Below are 9,142 nucleotides of genomic sequence, written 5' to 3' on the forward strand. Positions count from 1 at the left end.
AATCCCACTCCTAGGTATCTACCCAAAAGACACAAAAACACTGATTGAAAAAGATACTTGTACCCCCATGTTTATTGCTGCTTTATTTACAATTGAATTTGGCTTATTTTAAACTTGGGTATTTGTTCAATGACTCAGCAATTAGTTTTCACATTCCAATGGCACTACTAAGCAACAGAATAACTTTTCAGCAGAGGGATTTGTCAAGGAAGTAGATTGTTTACCCTACACAGTGGCCCTGTTAGAAATATCACCTCAAAGGATTTTTGAGCACATATTCAGCATAGTAAAATGTCACATGACCCTTCAAGAAGAAACATTATTTTTAAGTAAAAATAAGTTTAGCTGTATGTATTGAGACCTGCCATAATTTATCAAATGACTATTCATGAAGCCCAATCAAAGTGAGCTAAGACATGGCCCCCTAGTTTAGGGGATTACTATTGTGTGTTCTATAGCTAGATTCCCTGGGTTCAAATCTAGTCTGTCATTGACAAATGGCAAACTTACTTGCGTACTGCCAAGTTACTTAGCATTTTCTGTGCTGCTCCACATTCTTCATCTACAAAATGTGGCTCATAACCTACATGTATGTCACAAAAATGTTGAGTGGGTTAAGTGAAATAAGTACATGTGAAAACTGAATCTGGCATATAGAAAATAATGTAGGAGTTGGATGTCTTTATTTTTGTTGCTGTTGTTACTTTACATCTAAGAAACAATTGGTTAATTGCCTACTAGATCTGGTTCTAAATACCCTGTTTCTTTTCTCTTACTTCACCATTGTTTCTGTGACGAGGTGACATAAAACTTAGTATGACAGGTGGACTGTGGGTGATTCGGTGGTAAGTAGATACCTCATGGGGAGAATCCTAATGTTACCACAATTAAAAGAATACATTACGATTTAAAAAAAAAGAAAGATAGGTCATTTGAGAAAATAGCTTGAAATGAGTTTTCTTAACCTTTGACTTTACCATAACCACAGACTCATGCAAAATTGCAACAACAACAACAACAAAAACAAAACAGGAGAAAAGCACGACATTGTCATCACTTAGTTCCCCTCAAAGATAATAGCACCCAAGCCAGGAAATTAATATTAGGATGACATAATTCACTATATAGCAGAATTTAGTTACATTTCACTGCTTTTGCATTCACTTATATATTTTTCTGCATTGTAACATTTAGTCACCTTCATAGAGTCATATAATCACTTCTGATGTCAAGATAAAGGACTCTTCCTTCACCACAAAGAGCTGTTTTGTGCTGAAGGGCCCACTTTTAATGAATGCCTGTGAAATCAATTGCTGCCTAAAGTCTTGTTTTCAGTTTTTCCTTTGGCAATAGAGCAAGATGGGAAGACACGTCACTCAGCGTACTCAGGCCAGGCAGCCAATGTTCGGTGGATGCCAGAAGGTGAATACATGCTCAGCTTCAGTGGAACTGACCTCTCTGTGTTCTGTGTTCTCCTCACAGTCTCTGGGAATGTGTATGAATATAACAGTAGAACAGGAGCAAGAAAGTGGAAGAAGATCCCAGGGAACCAGGAGGAGTCCTTGACACATATATACTCCCTTCCAGAGACCTGCGCTTCTGAGGCATCTGCAGCCTCAAATATCCCTATGCAAGGCTAGCATTTTGCCATGTCTCTGAATGATTTTTTTTTTTTTTTTGCACATGTCATTGTATGGGAAGTTTTATTTGGATATCTAACACTCAACTGTGGTTGGGAGACCAGGTGTTTTGCTTTTGTCTATAACTCTTTGTGATGTTTCAGTCCAGGGTGTCTGGATGAGGACAGCAGGAGTGATCAAACTTGAGTCACTGAACATGTTTGGTTGAAAACTAGAGGCTAAATTTCTATGTGTATATTGCCTGATTCTGTCCCGGGGAACACATGCTTGTTAGGACTGGAGGTTTTGTCTTGTTCACTGATCTCCTGGAACACATGCTTGGCATATCGTGGGGACTGCATATATATGTGACTGCACACACACACACACACACACATATATATATATATATATATATATATACATATTTATGTGTGTGTTTGTTGAATAAATGGTTTCAGAGTATGAGTTTAAATCTTTTGCTTTTAATTTATATTTCTCATTATGCCTGTGACCCATGGAACAAAAATGGGAATTACCTTTAGAACTTTCTTGTTTTCTGTTTGTCACAGAAACTGGCAGTTTTTAGCATTTAAAAAAAACCACAAGTGGTCTTGCTTTTGACTCTTTTTATAGTCCTGTGGAAAATGAGCATGTGAAACTATTAATTAATTACTGGCAAAGGAATGCCAGAATCAAGTGTTTTGAGAGATAGATACTCACATACCGAAGTGTAAAATACACATTAGTTCCCTTGGCTGTCCAAAGACACGATAGCAGGAGATCAGAAAGATTATTGATGGTAGAGGTTAAATACATATTTAACCCAAAAGAGAGTTGAACCTGAAATAACTTTTAAAAACAAATCTCATCCAAAAGAAAATATACCATGAGCAATGAACTGATACTTGGGTCAGAGAATAGAGGATGATTAGTAATGCTTTGATATTTACCCACCTTTGCATATGTCCACACAAATGATTGATTTTAGTCCAGGGATACTTCATGTCCAGATAAGGAGCCCCTGAAAATAAACAGATACATTTAAAGTTGATGTTTAGCTGGGATGAGTCTATCCTCAGGAGGCATAGAAGTGTGTAGGACATCCATAGGTTTTGAAGTGGGAGCCATAGACAAGTGACATGTCCTCTTTGAAGTTCAATTTTCTTCTAGAAAATGTGTATGATATTTTTTGCCCCATTTCTATCTCCTAGATTTGTTTAGATGCATCCTAAAACAACTGAAATTCTACACCTGGCAGTGCTTGTGCTTTTTAAACTGTAAATGCTTAAATGTAAAATAGGATTAGTTTCATTAAGCCAAAATTGGTTACTGCGAGAGCAGCAACTTGGAATATGAGACAGTTGCTCCATGGTTCTAAGCCAATCTTTGCTAGAATTGGTCGGTAATTAGCTTTTCAACTTCTGTGAAAGGAATTTACTGCCTTGTTCCAGATGGCATGATAATTCTTCACCAGGGGAGAGACCAAAGATTGTTCAGGAAAATGCACTCCCCTCTCCAGCACGGCTCTCCCTGGATCAATTACGATGAAATGGATGTACATATGTGAATCTCTCCATCTGGTACCACCTGAATTTTTAGGGGGTAGGGAGGAAGCATTTGTAAACTTCCTTCACAAAGTCTTCATTGGACATATTAGTATTTTATCTGCCTGTGCCCAAACCAAGAAATACTCATATGCTGGTGTTTGCTTTCCTTGGTTTAGTTGTTTTATGCCTCAGTTCTGGGCCTGGCCGGCAGAGAATGTATACGGTACACACAACAGAGGGGATTGTTAGGGAGGAAACCAACAGTGTTGCTCCCAAGAGCAAGGCTTCAGAATTTCACCTTATGAAGCATTATCAATCGCCTCCAACTCTAGATGCTCTTTTATATTTCACCAACATGTGTCGACTTAATAATAGTGGTTGTTTAGTTCCCCGAGGCTGCCATGACAAGTTAGTGCAAACTAGGTGCTTACACAACAGCACTTTTTTTCATTCACAGCTCAGGAAGCAGAATTCTAAATCTAATTGTCAGGCTGCCACCGTCCCTCTGGGGTGGCAGAGAAACGGCTCCTTGTCTCTTCCTGCTGTGGCGCTGCCCTGGCCCTGTGCTCTGGCTGTGGCTGAATCCTCTGATCTCTGACTTCTCCTTCACATGGCTTCTTACTGTGTGCATCTGTCAAATTTCCCTCTGCCTCACTTTTTAAAATATATAACCCATATATATATGTGGTTAATATTATATATATGGTTTAATATATAGTTTGTATTTTGATCACATTGCTGTTAATTTTTGTCCAGTGCATGCTTTCTCCTCTCAGGTTTAACCCCATGGATTTCCCCCCACCAGTTCACCTGTGCACCATCACCAGAGTGCCCTGTGTCCTACTCTCTGTTTTTGATGCCTCTTTCTCCCCGTCCCCTGCAGTATATCTCTGATTTATAGTTAATTTTGTTTTTCTAATTATTTTTCACCCAATTCCCTTATTTGTTTCCCCTATATGTGAAATCATCTGATCTTTTTCTTTTTCCTTCTGACTCATTTCACTAAGCATAATCCCTTCTAGTTCTAATCCATGCCACTGCAAATGGCATTAGTCTATCTTTTTTAATCACTGAATAACATTCCATTGTGTATATATACCACATCTTCTTGATCCAGTCATTTATTTTTTGGGCATTTGGGTTGTTTCCATATCTCACCTATTGTGAATAGTGCTGCAATAAACATAGGGGTGCAGGTGTCCTTTTGAATCAATGTATTTTTGTCCGGTGGGTAGACGCCTGGGAGTGGAAAAGCTGGGTCATATGGTAGCTCCAATTTTAGTAGTTTGAGGAACTTCCACACAGCTATTAAAAAAAATAAAACTAGCAACAACAAATGTTGGCGAGGATGTGGAGGAAAAGGAACTCTCTTGCATGCTGATGGGAATGCAAACTGGTGCAACCACTCTGCCTCACTTTTTTTAAAAGATTTATTTATTCCTACAGAACCGGGATACAGGCCAGAGATGTGGAGGGTGAGAGAATTCACCAGAGACAGAGTGGGGAGCAGAACAGGCAGATCAATGAAGTACACTGCTGAGGGGAGCAGCAGGCGGATCAGGAGAGGTCTGCCGCGCCATGTGGATCTCCTCCAGGGCAGGCAGGGATGGAACTCATGCGGAAGTGGTTTAAGCTTCTTTGTGCTGTGCTTTAACCCGCTGCGCCACCAGGGAGGGCCTCTGCCTCACTCTTTTAAGGATATTTCTTAAATCTGATGTAGGATCCACCTGCTTAACCCAGGATGGTGGCCTCACTTTAAGATTCTTAATCACATCACATCTGCAAAGCTTCTTTCTTCAAATAAGACAGATTTTGAGGATTAGGATACAGACATATTCTTTGGAAGGGGGATCATTATTCTACAAACTACAATGTTTAAAGTCCTTTTTTGGATAAAATCAGTGAAATATTTCTAGTGAATAAAACAATCATTTTAGTTTCTTGAAAATGTATTTGAGTGCCTATATGTGCCTGTAGTGTTTTAAGTACTTTAATAAATAAAAGTGCAAATGCCTTTGACCAGGACATTTCACTGCTTGGAATTTCACAGTAGATAGAGCTTACCAAAGAGCTAAAAGATTGTTTTAGTGGTTGCTCATGGTGGCATCGCTTATAGGAGAAAACAAATGGAATATTATCAGTGTCTCTAAGGGGTTAGTTAGAAAAAAAAAATCACAAAGTCCACATCACAAAATGTATGTGTGGCTAATAACAAGAATTAGGCCTGTCCTGATACCGGTGATACATTGAGTAATAAAGTCTGATAAACTGAAACTTGGTAAATTAATATAATTAAAAATAGGCAGCAACATATAAATAAATGTTGGAATATGCATAAACTTTAGGGGGCAGCGAAAAATCACAGGTAATGATTATTAGTGATTATATTTACAAAGAAAATCCAAGGGAGAGCCCTACCTGTGGCACAGTGGATTAGAACATAGTACTGCAAGCCAGCCCCAGTGACTTCAGTGCGAGTTCTATCCCCAGGCCCGGAGGTGACCCATGTGGCGAAGCAGACCTCTGCTGTCTCGCCCCCTGCTCCCCTCAGCAGTGTACTTCATCCATCTGCCTGTTCTGCTCCCCACTCTGTCTCTGGTGAAGCCTCTCACTCTCTCACTGCCCCTGTACCTCTGGCTTATACCCTGTATAGTTCTGTATGCATAAATAAATAAATAAATCTTTAAAAAAAAAAAAAGAAAGAAAGAAAAAGAAAATCCAAGGAGGGAAACTCAGGATGAGTGGAGATTTTTACTTTTCCTTTCATTGTCTAATGAATGATTATATTTTTAAATTTGTATATATTTATTTTTAATAACATAAGTAGGTTTTCTCTGGTGGTAAGAATTTAGGGGATCCTCATTTTAAAATTCTTTTATAAAATGTCTGAAGTTTTTCTTTCAAATTAACTTGAAACTAGGTTCAGATTTTTCTATTCCTTAGGATATTTTCTTCCTTGATTTGTATAATTATGGTTGCTCTTCCATCTGTCTTTTTTTCTCCAGGGGAAATTGATCACTCACGTGTTAGGTGTCCAGGATTTAGAAGATAAATCTCTCATCTTTTCCTTTCATGCATTTCTAGCCCACTGAATTAATGTTCTGCTGTTTCAGTGATTTCTTTCATTTGATTTTTGGGTCACTAATTTGGGTCTTACCAGTGACTACCTTTAGCTTCAAACTTATCTACTAATTTGTTAAGTTAAAATATCTTTAGTTTGGCCCTCCCTGGTGGTGCAGTGGGTTAAAGCACAGCACTGAGAATCTAAAGCCACTTCCGCATGAGTTCGATTCCCGCCTGCCCCGGAGGTGACCACATGGCGTGGCAGACCTCTCCTGACCCGCCCGCTGCCCCCCTCAGCAGTGTACTTCGTCGATCTGCCTGTTCTACTCCCCAGTCTGTCTCTGGTGAAGCCTCTCACCGCCCCGAGCCTCTGGCCTGTACCCCAGTTCTGTATGCACAAATAAATAAATCTTAAAAAAAAAAAAATATCTTTAGTTCTAGGAAGCCCTTAGTGTGTGTGTGTGCGTGTGTGCAGGTACACATGCATAATACATATGAATATAAGTCACCTTATTACCTGTTTTTGCTGAGCCTCGGTAGAGATTTGTTATGAATATTTTATGTTTTCCTCCTCAGGGTTTAATGACTCCTTTAGGCTCTTGATTCACTTGGGTTTCTTGTCACTTAGTCTGCTTTGCAGTAAACATTGAGTTTCTGAGTATCTTTCTGAAGCAGTTATGAAGGGACTGCTGTTTTGTGTGTGGGTTGATGAAAAACAAAGGCAGACTTTCCCTGGTCCCTCAGTTCCAAGAATACAGGAGACTTATCGCATACCTTCTCAGTGCTTCAGGGGTGTTTGGGAGTCAGAGAGACATGTCATCTCTACTAATATTCGGTAATATTTTAATGATTCTGATAGTGGGGAAGGTCCAGGAAAGTGATCTCCAAGAATGAGATCTTCTCAGATTCATGCAATAAGGACCCCTATGGTGGTCTTTCTATGGTTCAAAGGGGAGAATATTTTGGTATACTTTCAATCACTCCTCTAAGGCCTTATATTCTGCGTACTATCTGGAGCTAGTTCAGCCAACCTACAGATACATGAATATAGAACAAATGAACAGAATGGCCCAGCAGAGGCCAGCCTATGTCAGTCAACCACTAATCAGCCTTCAGTCGTGTGAAAAATTACAATAAGTGATCATTTGAACTTACAGATTTTATTAATAGAATAGGCCTGCGTTCTGTTGTCTGTCACTACCAAAAAGCCAATGAACAGACAGGAATTGAATCTATTAGCACTTTTATATTTCACTGATCTGAGTGAATGGTGGGCATAGCACCCTGAAGAAGAGACTGTTCTTACTCTCATCTCAAGTTGACATTTTTTTGTACTGAGTTAAACAAAGACAGTCATAAGCAAACAGTCTATCATAACACCCACCATCACAATTGATGTTTCTGGTATTTGTCACATTCAGCCCCCAAAACTAGTTATCAGCCTCCTGGTTATTTTGACCTTGGGTACATCCTGGCTGGCTTGGTTGATTTCTGATGGTGTCAATGTCTAGCACTCATTTGAGCATCATCAAGGCAGGATTCTCAGTTTAAATTAAGAGTCTTAGTTTAAGAAAAACAGATCATTAGTCATACATGTGTACTACCCACTTCTCCCTCTCAGTTTGTTACATAGGCGAGCTAACTCATGCCAGAAAGGAGAGATGCTATTTCCTCACATTTGTCTCTCCATAACACATACCCACACACACATTATTATAAAAAAAAAATTGAGACCAGAGAAAATATCTAAAAGGTGGAGAAGATCTGATATAAAGTTCATCAAGATGAAGTTGTAGAATGTCAGAGTTTAAATAAGATTATTGGACTCTTGCTTGAAGATAGGATTTGTGACTTACTCAAAGTTCCACTCTGTAATGCTTGTCTAGAAGAAGGGCTAACCAATATTTACTGACTAATAAATCACCTTCAAAATATTTGTAGTTGGATCCCTGCCTCATACACTAATTGAGAATTTCCCCTGCAATATTTCCAGGGTCAATCTCGATCTGTTTCACTGTCTATACGATGGGGAACTCGCCACCTACTCACCAGCTCTTTCCTTTGTCGAACAATAATTATCAGAATCATTTTATTAAAGTAAAGAGGAAGCCTAGTTGACTGTGAAATTTAAGACAAAAAATTTAAAAGCATGGTGCTTTTTGCCTCCTGTAGAAGCTCCGCTGGACAAACCAGGCATATTTCCATAAATTAGCTATTGTGAACCAGAACATCTGCATAATAACTTCCATTCAGTATTGTTACCTTATATTTCATCCAACTCTAAAATTACACTCCTTTATCTATAATAAATGATTTAGTTCCAGTTGGAAAAAGCAAAATGATCCCTTTTGGATCACAATTACCTAGGAATGTAATTAACAGCATCTCATTTCGTTAGTCCATCATCTAAACTCTCTGTGGATGTCTTTAAATAGGAAAAATTGGCAGTTTTATTGTTTTCTTGATGTATTGCAAACATAGCTTACTTGTATACCCAACTCTAGAGCCAGTACAGATATTCATTGGACCTACAACAAATTTAATTTGTATTTATCGCAGTAAGCAGTAACATTCGATTTAAACAGATACCATTTAACATTTTGCAGTATTTTTAGACACCACCAACCCTGAATATAAGGGAGGCTCAAGGTCAAAGATAATTATCTGAATTCTTTCTCTCATCCTTTTAATTTCAGTAAGTCAGTATGGAAGCATTTATTCAATTTACATAGAATTATTACGAAAATAAGTTATTGCAGTATTTGTTATATTAATAGCCACTAGCACTACTAGCGGTACTATTAATAGCCTCGAGCTTTATTACTGTTAGTAGCTCAGTAAGCTTTATAGCTCTTCACACAACATGTTAGATCCTCAAAATGTTTCTTACAGCACATTTATTCTGGCCTT

At 38.5% G+C, this 9,142-nt stretch overlaps 1 long non-coding RNA gene across 1 annotated transcript in view; it reads left to right on the plus strand.

Moving 5' to 3' along the window:
- The window catches only part of LOC105854752, a 6,834-nt gene extending 4,841 nt beyond the window's left edge, over positions 1-1,993 (plus strand). Inside the window, exon 3 of the long non-coding RNA XR_001146274.1 lies at positions 1,483-1,993. This is a non-coding gene — a long non-coding RNA (uncharacterized LOC105854752). The remainder of the gene's footprint in view (positions 1-1,482) is intronic.
- The last annotated feature ends 7,149 nt before the right edge of the window (positions 1,994-9,142 follow it).

The sequence above is a fragment of the Condylura cristata genome, unplaced genomic scaffold, assembly GCF_000260355.1.
Source record: "Condylura cristata isolate star-nosed mole 26May11 unplaced genomic scaffold, ConCri1.0 scaffold00004, whole genome shotgun sequence".
Lineage (NCBI taxonomy): Eukaryota > Metazoa > Chordata > Mammalia > Eulipotyphla > Talpidae > Condylura > Condylura cristata.